This window comes from Euleptes europaea, chromosome 1 (assembly GCF_029931775.1).
Source record: "Euleptes europaea isolate rEulEur1 chromosome 1, rEulEur1.hap1, whole genome shotgun sequence".
NCBI lineage: Eukaryota > Metazoa > Chordata > Lepidosauria > Squamata > Sphaerodactylidae > Euleptes > Euleptes europaea.
This window is the reverse complement of record NC_079312.1, coordinates 55839612-55862781: the sequence shown is the minus strand read 5'-3', so window position 1 is coordinate 55862781 and position 23170 is coordinate 55839612.

The window sequence follows — 23170 nt, the reverse complement described above, 5'->3', positions numbered from 1 at the left end:
TCTCAAAAATCCCCCCTCCCCTCTGGGCTAGAGGGGCCAACAGCCCCTTCCCTTGAACATCCCCCCCATGGGTCCACCTGCCCTAGACTGAGCTCCCACCACCACCACCCCCAGCGCACGAGGAGCACATGGCGTGGCCCCGCCGGTCTCCCCCTGGAGCCGTCCGTCTGACATCCCCCTGGGCTTGGAGGTGTCGGCCCAGCTCCAAGGGCCATCCCGGGTGAGGGGCGGGGAAGGCGTGCCGCCTGCCCACCCGCCAGCCTCCGGGACGGAGGGAGAGAAGTGCCAGGACTCTAGGCAGGCAGGCAGGCAGGCAGCAAAAGGGGCGGTATTCTTGTCTGAGTGCGAAACTCCCCCAGCCAATCACCGTTCTTGGGGGAGGAGAAAGGGGAGCGAAGCAAACATTTTTTCATGGGCATCCGAGCAACAAAACGCGCTTCTACTAGAAAGTACAACTCAGAAGTGGTTTGGTTTGCCGCTAACATAACGCGGCTTTTATACCTCTATCAGGGAAAAGCCGGATCTGCAGTGAATAACTCAAAATTTGACTGATGCAAATCAGCATCGAAACAGCAGCAAATCTCCATGAAAAATTCCCCTTAGAGTTGGTGTGGATAAGAGAGGTATATTAGTGTTACTTAGCTAAGTAGATGGTAGACAAGAAGAGGCTGAATTTAAAATTGACAGCCAACTTTTTTGTTCTCATCCAGAGTTGTTTACTGGTGTGAGGGAGCATGAATGGAGATATAGCAATTTTGGGAAGTCAGCTGACAGGCAGAGATTAAATGAGACAATTAGGGGAAGGAGTGGGAGGCAACTGGTTCAATGGAATTATAAACACAGACATTGAGTTCACAAGCAGCAAACTTGGGTGATGTCAGAGAGCAAGAAAATGAGGCAAATATCAATGGACTACAAGGAAGGTTGAAAGGAAGCCAGGAGATCAAAAGAGGATGAAGGATCCTTGGAGAATAAGCTTCAAAAGTTAAAAACAAGCGGGTGGAAACAAGGGCTGGAACGGAAAGCATGGACAGAACTAGGGTTGTGCAAGGAGGGGGGATTGGTAAATTTCAGGTTCAAGTTTATTGGGCCTGATTTTTTTTTTTTTTGGTAAACCCGGAATAAGCCGAATACCCATACCAGAAAATTTGTATTTCAGATTTATTTCCGGGGTTACTGAAAAATTCAGGTCCATTATAGTCTATGGGGATTTTTCAAAGCTCCTGTGGGGGGCCTTTTTAAAGGTAAAAAAGTAAAGGTCCCCTGTGCAAGCACCAAGTCATTCCTGACCCATGGGGTGACATCACATCCCGACATTTACCAGGCAGACTTTGTTTACGGGGTGGCTTGCCAGTGCTTTCCCCAGTCATCTTCCCTTTACCCCCAGCAAGCTGGGTACTCATTTTACCAACCTCGGAAGGATGGAAGGCTGAGTCAACCTTGAGCCGGCTGCCTGAAACTGACTCCCGTGGGGATCGAACTCAGGTCGTGAGCAGAGCTTGGACTACAGTACTGCAGCTTACTACTCTGCGCCATGGGGCTCTTTTTTTAAAAGGTAGAGTTCCCAAATTTTCAGGGTAGCTTCAAGGGACTCTCCTTGCATGAACCCTGATGTTTGGTTAAGATTGGGTCAGGGGGTACAATTTTATGGAGTCCGGAAGGGGTCACCCCCCCTCCTCCATGCATAGTAAAGTTTACAATGTTTTTCTATGGGGAATTGGGTCTACCCCTTCCAGACCCCATAAAATCAGACCCCCTGTCCCAACCTTTAACAAACTTTGGGGTTCATGAAAGGAGAGTCTCTTGCAGCAATGCTGCGAATTTGGTGACTCTACCTCAAAAAATGCCCCCCGGAAGAATTTTAAAATTACTAACCTTTTCACAGTTGGTAATGGCCACCTGCTTGAAAACTCAGTCTCCCATGAATCATTGCAATGGGCATGTGCAATTGTGTAGGACCATTATTATAATGCTTTTCTTGAAGTCTGGGCTGTCTTTTTTTCAACTAAATTCACTCATGGCAATGCATAAGTTGTTGCTCACCTTCTTCCCATCACAGCAGAATGTCTTCATTTGTGAGACACTCAGTTTCCTGTGTTTCCTTACGGAATGTATTGGTGATAACTGCCATTTTAAATGTTCCTAGCTGATACCAGGAAGGCAACTGTTGAAATTCCCAACATTGTTGGATGTGAGTTTCCCTTTATTTAACACATGCTATTCTTCTTTAAATAAAGAGAAGGCATTATTCTTGGGAGCATCTCTGGCTTCTATGTTGGTGGTTAAGTAAAGTAGGTCAAATACTTAATTAGCTTGACTCTTTAAAGTGTTTTGAATAAAACATTCAGCATACTTTGACTACAAGCCGTGTTCTATACATATCCCCAATCAGGAGTATTTAAAACCCCTTGATTTCAAGGAGACATGGACTGACTGATTACTAGACAGGCAGATACTTAAACACGCTGCCGAGACTCCTGCATACAAATAAACGCTGGGGTCCTTGGGGCTTTGGCTTCTTCCAAGACCAGCTCACGATTCCAGTGATTCTAAGTACTTAGCAACAAATTGAGTTGCTCTCAAGTGAGATACTGAGGCAAGCCGGGTACTTGAGAGCAGTTTTTAAATTAGTGAAAGGGGAATGTAAACAAATTTGTCATTTTTAATATAGTAGCTCTTTGGCTATTAATATTATTAATTATCAGTAGTGCTTGTGCCTAAATATCATAGTAACATGTATCTAAATATTATGCTCTAAGTCCCCTATACCACCTGAGACTTGATCAGTCTTTGCAGTGGAAAACAAATTACATGAGTCTGATTGTTGCCTCCTTTCCACTCATGTTACCACCAAGCCTCCTGAAAAGTCACTTCCAAGTGTTCAGTGACCCTAGGGAACAGTGTGAGATGTAGACAAGGCCATAATCGAAACGGGATCAACCCATTTTGTACAGATGGAAATGCTCATTGGTTTGGATCCAAGCCAAGGTCACTTACCCTATACACATTATCATCTTATGCTTTGGGTCTATACATTGCATTCACATCAGTTAATAGATGCAGAGCAAACACATAAGTAGAATGATAGAATCATACATAGAGTTGGAAGGTACCACCAGGGTCACACAAAGCCATAAGGGTCAAGACAGAATAGCATCCTAATGCTAAGGAATAGTCTTTGCAGCCCTCTAGACTGTAAGATATTATTTAGCACAGATTTCTCCAAGTCCTTTGTTATTAGGATTCATGCCATATTATGGGTTTTGCTCTAATGACCTCTTCCACCCAATTTCTCAGAACTTTGACAGGCAGAACCCTAGGTGGTAATGGTTGTTTTTTGCTTTTATGCTGCAACACGTTTGCATCATTCTCCTCGGATGCTCAAATCTTGGGTCCATAGGCGTGTGTGTGTGTCTCTGTGTGTATGAATTCCTCTAAACCTGATCATTGAATTTGTTCTAGACCAGGTTTTAAACAATCAAAAAGTCCAATAGGAGAGGATCAAGATTTGATAAAATCTACCCTAACTGTCCCAGAATTTCAATTCCATAGATTCCACCCTCCAAAGTCTCAATTTTCTTCAGGAGAATTGATCTCTGTAGTCTGGAGATGAGTTGTAATTCTGGGGGATCCCAAGGTCCCCCCTGGAAGCTGGTATTCCCACTTCAAGAGCAGGCCCATGCATGACACAATACATAAGGTAAGATTTATTATTATGGCATTAGCCAGAAAAGATACAAACCTTGTCACTATATGCATTGCGGTAGAATCTGGAGGAATGCAGCTGGGTTTCCAGCTCTGTGTCTGCTTATAGGAAGCTAGTTTGGGGTGAGGCCTCAGGCACTGTGATATCACTTCTGGGTGATTGCTCATAAGTTACATTGTAGCTCACATGACACTCTAGGAATTCCCCAATAAACTAATAAAGACCATAGCAATTAAAGAAAATTGCTAGAGTGTTATGGAAACCGTGACATCATTTCTGGATTATCACCTGCAAGTGACAGCATAGGATATGCTGTATGATTTCCCCTTTTTTTCTCCAGCTGCTGAATTGATCAATCAGAGGGCAATGGAAGGCAGGGGTAGGAAGGCCTTTGGATCCCTTCAAACAAGATGTGAAGAATTGTATACAACTAGTCACCACAACTGTTTTGCTTTACCATGGGGGGAAAAGCCAATCTCTAAACAGCTAAATAATATTAATCTAGGGTTGCTATGCACTAGTTTTGTTACATTTTGTAACGGCATTAGAAGATAAGTTTATTTATGCATTGAACAATGTTCCTGGTGATGAAAGATGGATTTTGAGATTGTGGGTTGGAGGTGGAAGGGGGGGGGGAGAGTTTATATTTTGGATGCAATTGTGTACTTTACTTACAAGCTCATAAATCCCATTGACATCAGTGGTATTTATGAACTCAAAAGTATCAAGATTGCAACACTAGATTCTATATTTCTTCCTAAAACACACAAACAAAAGTAAGCTATAGAGTATGCCTTGCAAATATTGAATCATAAACTGCCATCATCAATCAAACACAGAAACATTTCTAGAATTCTGGATGTGTTTATAGTGTTCGAAACAGAAGACTTGGTTACATGTAGTCCAATAGGTGGAATTTTGATCTTTGAGATGTCAGTTCAAATCTCTCCTCAATGAAAGCCCTGCTACATAGCCTTGAGAAAGTCTTTGTCTACAGTATAAGCCCACCTACATGAGAAGCAGACATTGGACTTCCATCTTAGAGAATGCCCTGTCTTCTACTAAATGTATGGAATATACATTGAAAAGTGAGCATGTTGAGACCATTATCACACAACAGCCCTGCTCAGTTATTTGTACTTTTTCTCCTGCTGCCTATCAACTTTTACAGATGTGCCTAATGAAAGCATGCACTATGTGCAAGAGTCAAAGTATTCATATTTGGGGAGGGGCCGTGGCTCAGTGGTAGAGCATCTGCTTGGCATGCAGAAGGTCCCAGGTTCAATCCCCAGCATCTCCAGTTAAAGGGACTAGGCAAGTAGGTGATGTGAAAGACTTCTGCCTGAGACCCTGGAAAGCCACTGCCGGTCTGAGTAGACAATACTGACTTTGATGGACCAAGAGTCTGATTCAGTATAAGACAGCTTCATGTATTCATGTGCACCATGTCATGTCAATAGAGCAACGAGTATATTTTTCCATATTCACAGAGTGTTGGTATGCACAAATGGACCCTCCGATTTTCCAGGACACATGGTTGTACATACCAGAAAAAATTAACACATTGCCCCATTCAGAGAAAATGGTGACCTCGTGCATTGAAAGGATTATGTCTGCATAGAGTGCCAAAATCAAACATCTGTCCTTCCCCACCTCCCCTCCTGGATACAAAGGCTGGGGATAGAGGAGAAGAAGAAATGAAGAGTGCATGGAATGAAGAGTTTATGGGGGTCCTCCCTCTTTCTCACTTTTCTGACCCCCACAGCAGAGAAAGGGTCTAGGGAGAAAATGTGAGAGGTTGAAAGAGAGACAAGAGCTTCAGAAAGGGGCCATCCTCTTAAATTTCTCTGCTCCTTTTGATCATGTCTCTGAAATGCAATTGAGGGAGGGGATGAGCAGTGGGCAACTCCCAGATTAACCTCAAAGGCTGCTTGTGTAAAAAAATAAACATTAAATAAAATATAAGCAAATTATTTATTTAAAAAATAATTTTTCTGCTGATCTAATGTACAAACGATTGCTGCCATTCCCAGTTGCCTCCCTGTTAGTTCTGTTAATGATTTTGTTCCAGCATGATCAGTACGATCTGTTGACAAAGGACTAGATAGACGGTTGGTCTGATTCTCTGTAGCATCCCTGGGCACTGCATCTGGCAGATGTGCGCTTGGCTGTGGACTCAGGTCATTCCAGTGCATGATGTGAAAACGAATGTGGATAGGATTTTTTCCGAGTCATTAAAAGACTATCAAACCTACAGTAGAACTGACAACAAAGAATGCAGATCAGCGAGTTGAGAGCTTGATTAGTAGCTTTCTAAGCAGTAGCACTATGTTTTAACCACGCTGGTGCTCACCAGTTATGATATGCCTCATCCTTGCTAGCCTAGCTTGCATTTTCTTAAATTTGGGGAACCAGCTTCCCCAAATGGTGGTGGTAAGGTTGTCAACCTCCAGGTGGGGCCTGGGGATCTCCCAGAATTACAATGGACTTGCAGATTACGGAGATCAGGTGTCCCGGAAAAAATGGCAGTTTTAGAAGGTGGACTCTATGGCATCATATCCATGCTGAGCTCCTTCCCAAATGTTGCCCTCCCCAGGCTCCTCCGCCAAATCTCCAGGAATTCCCCAATCCAAAGTTGGCAGCCCTAGGTGGTGATGGTTGTAGGTAACCCCCCTGCCCATATTCTGACCCAAAACTCAAATGTATGGGGCTGACTTTCAGCACTTCAGCATTTAAAGAGACATCTTTTGCCATTTCACGGCGGAGCTCTTTACACCTCCAAGTCTCTTATCCTACCAGTAGGAATTCCCAACAAATTCTCATGGATTGCTTTAAACTTACTCCTCATCTACTCCATAGTTCCTATCCTTTCCTGTATTTTCAATAACATGTTGAATATTGGGGTACATGTGATGCAAACTAAACAAAACTGAACAAAATTTTGTTGCAGGTTGCCCTTTGTTACTCTCTAGAAATTTCCGGTTTTGTGAATTTGTTGCATTCCCAAACTCTAATAATCAGTAGGAAATCACACCAAATGTCCTCACCCTGAACTGATTCTAAGGTGAAACAAATATACAACTGTAGTGTTTTTATGTGTGGGATTAGGAAGTATCTGGGAGACCCAAGTTTGATTTCCCCACTTTGCCATGTAAGGTTGCTGGATGACACTGGGCCAGTCATTCACTTTCAGCCTCATCCACCTCACAGGGCTGTTGTTTTAAGGATAGAGTGGTGGAGTAGGAGAGAACGATTTTGTAAGCTGCTTTGGATTCCCATAGGGGAGAAAAGTGGGTCATGAATGAATGAATGAATGAATGAATGAATGAATGAATAAAACGGTGTCTCCTGTTTCTCTGTCCTCTTCATCTGTTATCCTTCCCATTGTCAAATTTAGTTTGTAAATTCCTTGGGGCAGTGACCTTTTTTTTTTTTTTTTTTGCTTAATTTACTCTGTTACAGAAAACCATCATTATCATCAAGAGAGGGAGTGAAAATATTGTAAGAAACTGGTCCTTCTAATTAAAATAAAGTAATTAAAATTAATTTTCTCTCCCTCCTCCATTTTCTCACTGAATTTGATTAGTTTCTATTCCAAAGAACTAGGGGGGATTATTTAATCTTTGATCATAAAAAGATCAATCCGTGAATGTACACACACTCTTAAAAGAAGCATTTGCCAACTGTTACATGCCACATGATGTGCCGAGTTCTTTAAAGGCCTCCAGAAGCGACGAAACAGACCTCAGAATAAAGAGACAGTTCTAGCTTGGAAATTTTAAGGAGAGATTTGAAAAGAGCAGCTGCCTCTTTTTCTTGATTAGTTCTTTAGCTCAATATCAAATTGGTTTTTTTTTAAAGATGAGCTTAGATTTTTTTTAAAGAGGTGTCTAATGAGAAACAGACAAACAGCTGCTACTAGTAACATTGCAGCTTACGCTTGTACTCTGTTTATAGGGGTAGAGTGTTAGAGATTTAGTTTTTCACTGTTCCAGAAGACTTTTCTGAGCTTTTTGTAATTGTGAAGGTTTGTGAATGAATGTTTTCCTATGGTGGGTAATGCTTTCAAAGCTGATAATCTGGGAAGACTTTACACACCCTGCTGCTCATCTTTTGAAACATATATCAAATATTTAGCGGGGGGAGGGGTCACAGAAAAAGAAATTAAAACAAAACCTCTGTTGTTTTCTGCATGCAGAGCTTTTGTAGATTTGCAGCTTCAAGCTCCACAAGAAACTCTTTAATTCTTGCGGTGTTATAATGACCAAGAAAATGGGCCCACACAGGAAAGATCAGTGAGAGCCAGCTTGGTGCAGGGGTTAAGAGCAGCGAACTCTGATCTGGAGAACTGGGTTTGATTCCCTGCTCCTCCACATGAGCAGCGGACTCTAATCTGGAGAACAAGATTAGATTCCCCACTCCTCCATATGCAGCCCACTGGGTGACCTTGGGCTAGTCTCCGTTCCCTCAGGACTCTCTCAGCCTCACCCACCTCACAATGTGCTTGTTGTGGGGGTAGGAAGGGAAGGTGATTGTAAGCCACTTTGAGACTCCTTTCGGTAAAGAAAAGAGAGGTATAAAAACCAACTTCTTCTACTATTAGTACGTGCTGTTAAATGGCTTTAAAAGCAGCTTCTCCTGACAACCTTTCAGTTTTTTAATAGAATCAACTGATTCCAATAGATTCAACAGAAGAATCCACCAATCTGACTCTTTAAGTATGATCCCTGTACTGATTACTGTTATGGAACCTCAGGTGAAGACAGAATTTGCTAGTTCCTCCTGTGCCTTTCAGGATTTCTTTGTGTTGGTATATTTCAGAGTGCTTTCTGCTTACAAGTATGGCAGATTTCTTAAGCTCACTCCTCATGTATCCCTTAAGTCAGCCCTGTCTTGAAATTCAGTATGGGGATAGGGTTGCCAAGCTCTAGGTGACACATGTAGATCTCTTGCCATTATAATTGTTCTCTAGATGACCAAGATCAGTTCACCTGGAGAAAATGGCTGCTTTGGGGGTGGACTTGATGGTTTTGTACCCTGCTGAGGACCCCGCTCTCCCCAAACCCTGCCCTCCACAGACTCCACACCCAAAATCACCAGGTATTTCCTAACCCAGGGCTGGCAACCCTAATGTGGGATGAATTAAGGCATACATTAAAAACAACCCAAACGTTTTATTATGAATTCTCATAAGTCAATAAACTTTGAGATTTTAAAAGCTATAGTGCTGTTTATGAAGCAGGACAATTGCAAGGTGTCCCTATGAAGTACTGAAACTCTGGTAGAATTTGGAGAAATTGCCCCTTCTGGAGAAATGTAATATATCAAGGTGATATATACAAAACCGGTGAGTTTCCAAAGTCATTTCTAGCATTTTATTCTTTGTAGTCTCTTTTCATTCCTAGCTAAAACATGTAACTATGATGAGTTCTGTTAGAGTTCCATAGCTGAAGTGCAGCCTACAGTACAGTAGATATATATTTAGCAAACCACTACTATTTTGGTTTATCCCCTGATTTCCACACACATTTTTGTGCCTTTAGTTTTCACTTCAGATTTTTGGTTATCCCCCCACCCCAGTTCTTTTGAAACTACTTTTACCCCGATATTTTTTCTGGAAGCCGATTTTGAGTTGCCTTTCCCCTCATGCATAATATTTCCATCTATTTTCTCCATCCTTTCCACTCTCACCCACCTCCAGCCCACTTTTCAACGACTAGACTCTCATCCTCGTCCAACCCTCTCCTCTCCCCACCCTGAAAATGAGTGGTTTGTTTTGTATTGTTTTTAACAGAGCACTATCTTTATATTGATATAAGTATGCACCAAAAATAAAATAAAATTTAAGTTTAGCAGATTCTCTGAATTCCCAGATTTTTTTTTTGTTAAGTAAGTCTCTAGCCTCTCCCTTCCAGAGATATGTCTTTTTCCTTCTATCTCCATGAGAAAAGAACTAGAGCCTTACTTTTTTAAAAAAAATTAAAGCTGGGAATTCAGAGAACCTGCTAAACCTATGATTACAATGGTATAGCGATATAGCAATACTTCAGCGTCAGGGTTTTTTTTAAATGGAAAAACCCTGGTGGGGGTGCGGCCACTTCCATATCACAAAAAACCTTTTTGGTTTGAAAGAGATATAGCACTTCACATAAGGTTCATAAACTCTTACTGCAAAAAAAAAAAATCCTAATGGCCAGCTGGTACCTTTCTGCCCATAATTTATACCCATTTTTGTGAATACTATCCCCTGCTCCCAATAGCTCCCTGCCTTCCTCTAAGCGACTGCTTTTTGTAGTCCGTTTGTAGTCCATCTTTCTCACTGAGACTCAAGGCAGATTACGTAATTAAAAGCGATGTGATAAGAACACTATACAACAATGTTGCAAAACCCAACATCCGTACATTGTAGTAAGAATTGCATTACAAATCTGTGTACAACGCATAATGAAGAGCAATATAATACAAACAGTATAATCTGTAGAATGAGCAATATGGTGCAAACTGTTTAACATTTCACAGACAAGAAATCAGAAGGGCCATTAAACCAAACAAAAATCAGAAAACTCAGGAAAAACAGTCTCCCATAGGAAAGGTTTTCTTGCCATTTATTAAAGGAGTCACAGATAGGATGGAGAAACTTTTGAAAAGACATAACCTACAAACAGTGTTTAAATACAACAGATGCTACGATCAGCAAAAGACAAAAGAGACCCCCTCACCTCTGCAGGAGTATATCGTATACCTTGCAGTTGTGGACAACTTTACATCGGGACCACACAACGCAGCATACAAACAAGGATAAAAGAACATGAAAGATACTGCAGACTTGGCCAACCTGAGAAATCAGCAGTGGCTGAACATGGACTGACCCAAACAAGACACAGGGTCTTATTCCAAGACACTGAAATACTGGACAATTCTACCAACTATTTTGTCAGATTGCACAGAGAAGCCATTGAAATTCATAAACATCAGCACAACTTTAACAGAAAAGAAGACAGTTTAAGAATGAATAAGGCTTGGCTTCCTGTCCTGAAAACCTCCAGACTAACAAAGACTACAATCGACAACAGCCATGCGGATTAGTTTTGGATTTCACACATTAACAGATCACTTCAGGATACAATGGTTCCACATTAACATACCACACCCTCATTAGCACATTATCTTGATACTTACAGGACCATGATTAGCCCATTACCTTTAATGCTTTGCAGGACAATGACTCAGCTCAAACCCAGCCCCCTTCAGACTATATATTACTCTTCCTACACACTTGACACTGAGAGACACTGTCCTTCAGTGTTACTCCTCTGAAGATGCCTGCCGCAGCTGCTGGCGAAACGTCAGGAAAGAAAATACCAAGACCACGGTCACACAGCCCAGATAACCTACAAGAACCGAAGAACTACAACCTTCTATCAAAATGCCATGCATAATAATGACATTTTGTACAGTCCGCAGACTGATAAAAAGTATAGGAGCTTTCCTGACCAACTGAAGCTGCCTGATCCACCAGGTGGGAGCCACTGGTTTGGGGGCTTCAGTACAGAATTTCCTCCCTCCAAGTCTTCCTTATTCCCTGGTCACCTTTACAAGGGCATCTGAAGGTTCCCCCCCCCCGATCCTAATAGTATCCTATTTCTTTTGTCTATCATTTCCCAGTTTTAACATGGTTTGTATTGTATTTTTTATATTAGGTGCCCTATGCGTCCTCTAGCCAGGACCGGAGAGGATGAGAGGCTACATAAATGATATTATTAGTTATTATCGGGAAACCCAAAGCAAACACTTACACATGCAGATGCTTTGAGCCAATGCTTTTCATCTCCCCTCCCCCTGACATAAATCAAGCGCAGCTTCAGTGGTGTTACAGCAGTGTCAACTTGGTGCTTGCCACGTTTTATCTCCAGACTGTACAGGAGCATCTGCTAGCAGATGTTCCGCTGCATCCTTGTTTCAATGTTATTGCTTTTCTCTCCCCCCGCTCCTCCCTCTCCTTATTTCCCTGGCACTTTAACAACATTTCCTGCGATTGTGAAGATGTGATAGGCTAGCTTTGTGATGACCTATTGCAAGACAAAGTTGGGCTGCTTATCAATGAAAGGTGATCATCTTGTAGGCAGGCGACAGCGCAGCATTTATTTTTAAAAAGTCTAAACAACGGGAAATACAGAGCAGCTGATTCTGGCAGGGGTTTTGATGCGGAGATGGCGGTGGCAGCCAGGAACAGAGGTAACAGTTGGCTGTTCTATTATTTATTCCATATAACACTCTCTCCAGAATATCCTAACAGTATATCCAGGCCTGGAGAAAGATATTATCGCTTGGAGAGACAGCGGAAATGGCCATATCATTTTGACAATGCTTTGCTTCTTCATTCCCCTCCACCTCCCAACACCTTATTATTGCTAAGTAATAATATCTCTATTGCGCTGCTGCAACTGTGCCATTATTTTCTTTTGCAGAATGGGATATGCTGGGAAGAGGAAGAGCAGTATTTAAAAAAATCATTGCGGAGGTAAAAAGAAGTTGGCATTATGTGCTTCAGAGAGGCAAACAGGGGAATACGGAGGAAACTGATAGGTCGCTTATCTTTATGTGCCCCGCTGGGTTGCAGCACTCCTCGTGAAAGCATTGTTCCACATCATCTTGACTGTAGTGAGCCTGGGAACAATACATAAAGCCAATGCATAATCAGTGTCAAGGGCAGACAAAAGCCTCCTTGGCTTTGGCTCAGTCCTCGCTGATAGCAGTTATGTAGCACAGTGGCCAAGCAACGGGGCGATGCCTTTGGGAATTCCTGGATCCAAATGCTACCTCTGTTGCAATCTCAGGCCCCAAATACATGCTATGCATTAGAGCTTTTTAAAAATTAAGCCTCCATGCTTTAAAAAACAAGAACTCTGAAATGCAGGAAGTAGCTATGGGGCTGCTGTAGTTTGGACTCACGCAGCCAGTTTGTCTGCGTGTTAGCAGGACATTCAAGACAAACTTCTACAGGAGTCCAATGAACTCTGAGCTGTCACTTGGGGGAAAATACTAAAACCTGGCAAAAACTTTGAAGAGCTCTCTGACTCTAGAACCTGGGGCTTTGTATTCAGGATTTACCTATCTCACAGAATCCAGGACTTCCTTTGATCTCTGAACTGGTCTTTCTCAGGCCCTTATGCATGGCTGTTTCCTCGCGGTCACCCTGCCGACTTCTTGGGGGCTTTGCTTTGATTATGCATGCATTTTCTGACTGTCAGAGGTCCCCATGCTACCCCCCCCCCACATTCCCATGTGATTTCCCCACATTTTCATTGCCCATTCATGTTTAGCCAGCATCCAGAAAACATGGGCAAAAAACACAGGGAGAGCGAGGAAACTGCCATGCATAAATGGCCTCAATGTCTTGATTTGAGCGTCTGGCCTCTTGAGCCAAGCCCCTTTGAAATATACAGAGGATGCAAAGTAGCAGAGTTTGGGCTGAGTCCAGCACTTGGGGGGGGGGGGGAAGTTCACATTACAGGAAATACAGGGCTGCTGCTGAAAATGACACCTGCGTGTCCAGTGTTCCACACCCTTCTGTTGTGTACATTTCCCCCCCATGACAATGCATTGTGTGTGTTTCCCACCCCCCACCAGTTGCAGCCAGTAATACAGAACAGAAGCATGAAAACAGGTAATGTGACGCTATCACAACACAGGTCAATGTTGCAATGATATAGTACAGGGGAGAGGGATAACTTGATTTGGGGGTGCCATTTTCAGCAGCATCCCCATGTCATCTATAACAAAAATCCAGCCTAGTAGGAAATGGCATAGTGGCAGAAGTAGAACACTGAGGGGTATTCTTCACGGAGATTTGCTGCTGTTTCGATGCTGATTTGCATCGGAGTCAAATTTTGGTTATTCACTGCAGATTCGTGGTTTCCTCCCCTTAGCAAAATAAGCCGGTTTAAAAGAGAGGCAATCCAAACCACTTTTGAAACGATCTTTACTGTGGACACGTGTTTTCTTGCGCGGATGCCCATGAAAAAATGTTTGCTTCGCTCCCCCGGACCTCTCCTTTCTCCTCCCCCAAGAACGGTGATTGGCTGGGGGAGTTCTGCGCTCGGACAAGAATACCGCCCCTTTGGCTGCCTGCCTGCCTGCCTAGAATCCTGGCACTTCTCTCCCTCCGTCCCCACACGCCTTCCCCACCCCTCGCCCGGGATGGGGCTTGGAGCTGGGCCCACACCTCCAAGCCTCCTCTTATCTCCCTCCTCTCTCTCGATGCACTGTGGCCGGATCATGGCCAGCGCGCAATCCAGGGGCCTTCTTTCCTCTCCCCCCCCTCGCCATGCACACTGGCTGGATCGGGGCTGGCACGCAAGCTAGGAGCCCTCCTGTCTTTCATGATGCAATGTGGCTGGATCATGGCCAGCGCGCAATCCAGGGGCCTTTCCTCTCCCCCCCTCACCATGCACACTGGCTGGATCGGGGCTGGCATGCAAACTAGGAGCCCTCCTGTCTTTCATGATGCACTGTGGCCGGATCATGGCCAGCGCGCAATCCAGGGGCCTTTCCTCTCCCCCCCTCACCATGCACACTGGCTGGATCGGGGCTGGCATGCAAGCTAGGAGCCCTCCTGTCTTTCATGATGCACTGTGGCCGGATCATGGCCAGCGCGCAATCCAGGGGCCTTTCCTCTCCCCCCCTCACCATGCACACTGGCTGGATCGGGGCTGGCATGCAAGCTAGGAGCCCTCCTGTCTTTCACGATGCAATGTGGCTGGATCATGGCCAGCGCGCAATCCAGGGGCCTTTCTTCTCCCCCCCTCACCATGCACACTGGCTGGATCGGGGCTGGCATGCAAGCTAGGAGCCCTCCTGTCTTTCACGATGCAATGTGGCTGGATCATGGCCAGCGCGCAATCCAGGGGCCTTCTTTCCTCTCCCCCCACCCCCATTCCCACTTTCAGCTAAACACTTCTCTGGGCACATGGATTCCCTGCCCCCCCCAATCCTGTCTATCATTAAAGGGCAATGGGTTCCACACCTATAGAAAAGAGGGAAGCTTTGAGGAAAGCGCTGCCTTCCCCCCCCCCTCCCAATTTGGAATCTGCTTGTTCCCAAAGCAGAACAGAGCGAGGGTGGAAGAAAAATGGAGGAGGCCAGAGGGACTGGTGCTTGTTTTTTGCGCTGGGGCTGGTGATCCACAGGAGGTATTCTGCTGGGCGGAGTTGGGGCGGAGCTGGGGGCAGGCATAATCAATGAGCCTGTTGGAAGGGGAGGGCTCCTGCAAAAGGAACAGACCAAACCGTTGTCAAATACAGCGTGCTTTGTTCCCATGAAAAACCAAAACTACAGATAATTGATGGGGATAAATCGCGGCCGTGAAAAAAACATTTAAATCGTGTTTTTCTTTAGTCCGTGGCAAAACAGAAGCAAAATCTACCGTGAAGAATGCCCCTGAGAGTAAGACCCCCCTGGAGAAAGTATGTGTATGTTTTGCTAAGTATGGTTTCTGATTTCTTAAGGATTTTCCTGCTTCTTGAACAGATGGTGGGGAAAGGGCAGAAAATATGGCAGACTGCCAAGCAGGAGCAGAGGTTTTGAAATGCATATGAGTATGGACAGGTCAAATAGCCCCCTCCTCTAGACTGCACATGAAGAGACAGTTCATAAGGATGCCACCCTCAGGGCCAATGTTTGGGTCAGACTTCAGGTATTTTGAGCAGCAGAGGGAGTTACTTGGAATGAATTTGTCATACTGTTGTCGTATTGAGAACACAGAAATAAAATCTTTTGGGGAGCAAGAGGCAAGGTGGGTCCGCTGTCTGTCATTGATAATGGAAACACCCGTCTAGTCCAGATGTGTCTGTGAATATTTCTCACACAATGATGATGCCTTTTACTATTGCTTCCTTCACTGCTTCATTGATTGGACCCAGTCCCTGCCTTTTTAGCCTCCTTTTTCCAGAAGTGAATGGCATGGGAAAACTACTGAGCCAAATTAATGTTGCACCTACTGTTATATTAGAAAGACCTTACAGCTGTGTTTGTACACAATGACATTTGAATTACTGAAATATGTTTATCCTTATGAGTTCATGCTCTTCTGTTATGTGCCCATCCCAGTGGCATCTGCGCACTGACACATGATGTGGTACCACTTTCTGCAGGTATCCATATGCAACTACAACTAGCATTCTATGGATTGAGATAGCTTGCCATTTGCTATGTGGAACCATTGTTCATTACAGATATGTTTCTTGCTTTCGGCTCCCTTTCATTGTGAGCTGTGGACATCCTGTTGATTGTGTGAAGTATGACTGTGCCTTTGTATGACAGAGCCCTCTCATAGTGTAACACCCAGCTTGCACTAATGCAATAGAGAGTCAATGGGATGTAGTGGTTAAAGTGTCAGACTAGGATTTGGAAGACCCAGATTTGAATCCCTACTCTGCCATGGAAACTCACTGAATGACCTTGGGCCAGTCACACACACTCAGCCTAATCTACTTGATTTTCACTTATGCCCTCTGGGCCATATACATGTTTCCCAGCCCTTGGGCCAAAATAATTTGTCTGCTGCTTGCCGCATCAGAGCTGGACATTTGCAAGCGGACAGGAGGGGTGACAGAGCTTGCTGGTGGGCCTTGTGTATGGGCTGGTCCTCCTCTCCCTCCTTCTTCCATTCCATGATAGATCGGTGAAGATGAAATGTCAGAGATCTTTACTTTCATTTAAAAGCTACTATGCTATTTCCCCAATATAAATTCCCTCACTTCCCTCTACTATAAATTCCCTCACTTCCCTCTACTATAAATTCCCTTTCTTCCTGCTTTGGTAGGGAAAAAAGAGCTGGATTCCCTGTCTGCACAGCATCTGCTTGTGCTCTCTAGGGATCCCGTCAATGACTTATCCAAAGCATTTCTATCCAGCTTGTCTGCCAAGGGACTCAAGGCAGGTTTCAAGGGCAGCATACTGGCAAGCAACCCATTTAAAATCATATGGACTAGAATTAAAAACAGACTAAAACTACAGGTGACAATCTCAAGACCAAACTTGTTGACCTAATTATATTTAAGAAGCCCTTTTAAATACTTGAGCCTTACAACAGTGTGGGAAAGCCATTAAAGTAGGAGCCTCCCTCACCTCCTCATTAAGAAGAAGAGTTGGTTTTTATATCCCGCTTTTCTCTACCGTAAGGAATCTCAAAGAGGGTTACGATTGCCCCCCCACAACAGGCACCTTGTGAGGTAGGTGGGGCTGAGAGAGTTCTGAGAGAACTGGGACTGGCCCAAGGTCACCCAGCAGGCTTCATGTGGAGGAGAGGAGATACAAAGCCATTCCACAATACTGGCATTGCTATAGAAAAATTGCTATTCCAAACTTGCATGCAGAATGTCACCCAATGTCTTGACAGGTTGGGAACATAACTGTCACTAAGGCAGTATACAGTCAGATATGAAATGTCCACTTCTTAGCAGGTCTACAGTCTACATGGCTTGCCCATCTCTGCTTTACATTTTAGACTGCCTGCATTATATCAGCTACCCCTGTACATACTCAGATTACTTCATTTGGTCCATGATTGCAAAATGACACTTTGCCCATGCGCCATTCCATGGCTGCGAGTTTTTCATCTCTCATTTCCATGGCTGATCAACTTTCAGCTCCATATATAATTGCTGGCAGGACAGCAGAGTCAGATGTTTCCTTGTTTTCTTTATTTGTCATGGAGATAAATAAATAATTTAGCAACTGCACCCTTCTTTTAAAAAAGGATGTGACATACTAGTGGAATGATTTGACATTCATTGTCCTGTCGCCTCTTCAACTGAAGTCAAATAGCCAAGAGACTTTATGTTTCCTTAAACTTCTCAGTGATTACTGGTTGGAGATTGGTATCTCCCGATGACAGTAACTACTGGTGGTAGAAATACATAGGTAATTACCAAACTTTGTGCTTTCTGCTTCTCTCTCTCCCCCCCAAGTGATTATGGACAAATGGACATGTCTGCCAAACTCTATAATCATGTTTTGTCTCTTTTCTTCTTTCCTATCCTGTTGCATTATAGAATATAATTCTGGAATTCACATGAGTGTAGACATGACCTTGGTGGAAAGGCTTATACTCACCAGATTAACATAAAACATGAATAGATATTATGTTTAAAATGACAGTACTGCAGGAATACCAATGCTTTTTGAGTGCAGCAGTACAGTTTAGAGCTACAGACGTGGATAGAAACAGCTCGTGCAATTGAATGATCTTTAAAGGTATGGTCTTTAAAGGGCCTTCCTATATTTTAACTGGCAGCACCATCCTAAAGCTATCCCACCAGTTAAATCCACATGAAAATGAATGGGCCAGTAAAATGTTTAGGAATCCTAATCTAAGATTTAGATAGCCGTCTCACAACCATGGAGCAGATAACACTCTCGTGGCAAACACTATTGATTTGCTGGAGGGGGAATAAGGCAATTCTGACATATCCTTTCAACAGGGAGATTGGCAGTTACCCTTTGTCTTTTTGTATTATATGAGATAGAGGTACAAGACAAATTATATGATGTACCAAGCCTCCTTTCTTCTTTTCCTTACAAATGAAACTGTGACTAACATTTTTACATCTTGACTGAAATATGGAAGGGCCTGGGCCTCTATGTGGGCGGGGAGGGGGGTCAAATAAAAACACTTTTGAGGGTCAGATTCAGGCCCACAAGCCACCAGCTAGGAGCTTAACAAGTAAATACAGCTGGAGTCCTACATCCAATAGACAAGGGAGAATCACAGATATTGCCCTAGACTACTTTAGAAGCAGAACAGACTAAGATGGTTGCCACACTTCTGCTATGTAGGGGAGGGGGCTCTTTGGGTGCTTCAGAGTGGGCCAAGGTGACTACCTCTGTCTTCCTGAATTGTTCACAGCATTTAGTCACCACTCATCATGGGCTGTCCTTAACAAGCCCAAGTCAATTAGAACTGGTGGGCACAAACCAGCTATTTACAGGTAAGTACTTGATTTAGCCATTTCTTTCCACAGTCACCTTTAATCCTATACTATGCCTTCCTGTGGCTTGGCTGCTCAGACCTCCATCCCATCTGGAAGCCGCATGAGTCCCCACAGGGCAACACTGCTTGGGCTACTGATCTCCACCAGACTTGACTCTTGGTGGTCCCCATCCAGAGACAAAGGAGGTATTTCTGGTGCTCAGCTGCAGCCTTCTCTCCAAGCCCATCTGACCCACCTATCATTTTCACCTGCTCAGCTGCCAGTGGTGCCACATCACTCCAGACCCAGCAGCACTCACTCATTGTTGGATGGTTAAGAATGGGGATGCCATAGGGTTGCCAACTCTGGGTTGGGGAATTCCTGGAGATTTGGCAGTGGAGACTGGGTAGGGTGGTATTTGGGGAGGTACCTAATGCCATAGTGTCTACCCTCCAGCAGCCATTTTCTCCAAGTGAACTGTTCTCTGTAGTCTGGAGATCAGACTTAATTCAGGGAGATCTCCAGACCCCACCTAGAGGTTGCCAATCCTAGGATGTCACCTGGCACTCATGGGCCTATATCCGCACAACTGTATGTTTGTTTGCCTGGGTATTTATTGGCAGAGAAATTGGTGCATATGAGATTATATTAGCTCTGTGTTGGTTATTTAAAAGATTAATTTTACAGAATATCTTGTATATTTTAAAAAAAAATATGCACACTCTCCATCTTGCACATTAGCAATGGAGCTGTTGACCTACAATTTCTTACTTTGGGTAATTTTTACACTTCTTTAATTGCCTGTTAATCTGAATCTAGGATGAAAATATCTGGAAGAATTTAATGAGATGTTCTAGGACTTTGCAGGTATGTGAGGGGAACATGGCAAATCACAATGGTTCTCTTTCATCTCTCTTGTCCTAGCATTCTAAGAGCCCCATCAATGGTATGGATGGAAAGTTATTTTAAGCATGAGGTGGATCTTGTGACTCTTTATCAGATCTCAGATCATGAAGGAAGAAGAAAGACCCCCTTCCTTTCTCTGCAAACCCTTTGTAGTTGGATGGCTTCCAACCTGCGATTTTGGCTCCACTCCAAGGTCTCTGACCTTATTACTGTGTAAACTGCCATTGAAGTTGGCAATATCAGTCGATATGGCAGCTCAGAAGGGGGTTCTACCAACATCTTCTTAGAGTTTTGTGTGGAGAACTTCACAGGCCTCCTGAGATCAATTCTATTAATGGAAGGAATTGTAGGCCCCTGACAGTGAACAGAAGTGAACCTTTAGGCTATAGGTGGGCAAGCTATTCAACATGTCAAGGTCAAGTTTTGTAAAGCTTTTCTTTCTTTCTTTTTTGCAAGTGAGTGAGGAGCAAAATCTGTAGAGTTCCCTTTGTTTCATTTCATGTGAGTCAGATGAAATTTTAGTTCAAAACACTCTTTTTCCCCATATAGTGGCATTAGATACACCTGAAAGGATTCAGAAGTTGTTCAGCAGGATGTTTCTGTGTAGTATCTCTGCACCTCTTGGGTACACATAATTTTGAAGAAAAAGGGAGCACGTTGTCTTCTGTACTTCCTTCCCTCCAGCAGGTAACTTTCTCTTCTGATTTCCCTTTTTCTCTTGAGAAGGAATGGGAAGCACACACACGCATACACAAACTAAACAGCTGTCAGATAGAACATAAGAGGACAAGCATTTACATTTCTTAGGAACCATGAATCAGAAGAAAGGGATGGATATGATGGGTTTAAGTTCTAGTTCACACAACCCTTTCAGCCTTTACATATATTTCATCACTTTTGCTGATTTTTAACTGTGCTGCCATTTGAATGTTTGCTAATGCAATACCATATGCTGTAGTGAACATGGATAGTTTCTTAGACAGACGTCAGTGAAGATTCAGTGCACAGCTTTGATGTGCACACAACCAGCTCAGTCAATGGCCTAAAATCAGCTGACTAAAAAAACACAGCTGCCACAGATTGAGAAGGACATGTGTGAATTGTAGGGTATCCAACCTCCAGGTACTAGCTGGAGAGCTCCTGCTATTACAATTGATCTCCAGCCAATAGAGATCACCTGGAGAAAATGGCCACTTTGGCAATTGGACTCTATGGCATGGAAGTCCCTCCCCTCCCCAAACCCCGCCTTGCTTAGGTTCTTCCCCAAAAACCTCCCATCGGTGGTGAAGAGGGACCTGGCAACCCTAGAAAATTGATCAGCAAATCCACGTCCCCCTGGGCTGGGTATCAAGAACGTACAATGATGATCATGCAGCCCTGCAGCCGAAATGTCACCTACAGAATACAGTTTGTTCTATAGGCTCAAGGTTGACTCAGCCTTCCATCCTTCCGAGGTCGGTAAAATGAGTACCCAGCTTGCTGGGGGTAAAGGGAAGATGACTGGGGAAGGCACTGGCAAACCACCCCGTAAACAAAGTGTGCCTAGAAAATGTCGGGATGTGACATCACCCCATAAGTCAAGAATGACCCGGTGCATGCACAGGGGACCTTTACCTTTTTACATTTGACCCCCAGCTTTATACTCACAATTGTTCAACATAGAGAGCTGGCAAGAGCCACCACAGCCTCCTTAGACAAAGGCGGGGGGTACCTTCACACCACCCATAACTAGAGTTGCCAACCTCCAGGTGGTGGCTGGAGATTTCCTGCTATTACAATGGATCTCCAAACAACAGAGCTCAGTTCACCTGGAGAAAATGGCCCACTGAAGCCCCTCCCCTCTCCAAACCCTGCTCCCCTTCAGGCTCCACCCTACATCTCCACATATTTACCAACCTGGAGCAGGCAACCCTACCCATAGCTTACCAGGCTTCACTGGCCTCCTTGGTGACCTTCTCCCATATTTTATCCCTCTGTCCTCTTTAGTTGTCCTGCAGACTCCCCACAGCAGAGTGCAAAAGGGTTGTGTAGCAGAATAAAAAAGAAGGAATCTGTTGAGGATGCCAAATTCTATTTTGTATTATTTTCTGGCAAGAGTGATGTTTTTTCCTGGTGGAAAAACCATGAAAAACCCATGGCTCACAGCTCCGTTTTGCCAACTACATGTTGAGGTTCTGTATAAGCTCTCATAGGATGGTATGTAGAGGCTGGAAAATGAGGTAACATAACCCTTATGTGGTAGACTGGACTATACCACTACAGAGTGTAGGTGGGGACAGTTACATGTTAATGCCCATCCCCAATGTAAAAATAACCTGCAGGAAAAAAGTTGTACACCCAGAAGACAGGCTGTAGCCTAGCTCTTTGCATGCTGTCTAGTCTTCCATTTCCAGGACGTTATGAAAGTAAGAAACTTAACAAAAAAGCCATCCCTCTCCTGCAATCTGAAGTGGTGTAGTTCATTTTACCATCTCAGCAGTCCCCTTACCCTCTCTTTCTGCTGCAAGTCAAGTCCAGGTCTTCATGGTCTGTAAAGAGAATGCTCTAGGCAAGTGACTGGAGCTCAGAGGGTGGGTTGTTGGAGCTTAGGGTTGCCAACCCCCAGATACTAGCTGGAGATTTCCTGCTATTACAACTGATCTCTAGCCGACAGAGATCAGTTCACCTGGCAGCTTTGGCAATTGGAATCTATGGCATTGAAGTCCCTCCCCAAACCCTGCCCTCCTCAGGCTCCACCCCAAAAACCTCCTGCCGGTGGTGAAGAGGGACCTGGCAACCCTATTGGACCTGGATGTAGGATTGTGAGGAAGACACAAGATAAAACAAAAAAACTGTCCTTATATGCAGTGGGCCTTTCTGAAGCCCAAAAGAGAGAAAACGTAGTCTGAATTCTGTTTCATTATTATTGTGTCCAACAAAAAAGTGCAGATAATTTCTTATCTAGAAACCACCATATTGGGGATAGTGACAAACTGGGGACAGTGCCAGATAATTTGGTATTGAGATTATTTAGCATAATGCCTGAAAAACACATCCCTTTATATTGGGATGTAAGGAAGAAAAAGGGAATTATTATTGTTTTTTAACTCCTTGTTTTTTCTTTGGTAATCTTTCAAATCTTTTGAAGTCAGACTATATCTCAGGGGGAAAAAAGAATACAAAAATAATCTCTATGTAAATAGAGCTTTTATATATACAAAGGATTGAAGGAGGGGGATTTTAATAAGTAACCTTTTATCCTGCAAAATATGCATTACTCCCAATTATGATAAACAGTTGGTATATTTGAGAAGAAAATGGCTATACATATACATTACAATTGCATATTCATTTGACTCTATATTACATAAACACAGCTCAATTTGGATAAATGTCTGAAGCCGGAGGAATAAATTAGGATTGGTGCCAAAGCTCCTTCTTTGCCCTTCCCTATTGTATTTGCAAGATTTGCATTTTATAGTTGCACATTAGAAATATGCATATTTCATTATGGTTTTGGATTAAAAGGTTATCATCTCCATTACCCATTAGTAGTAAACAAACACAGGCTTTCTGGGTGAATTTATCCCAGCCTCAATGGCTTACT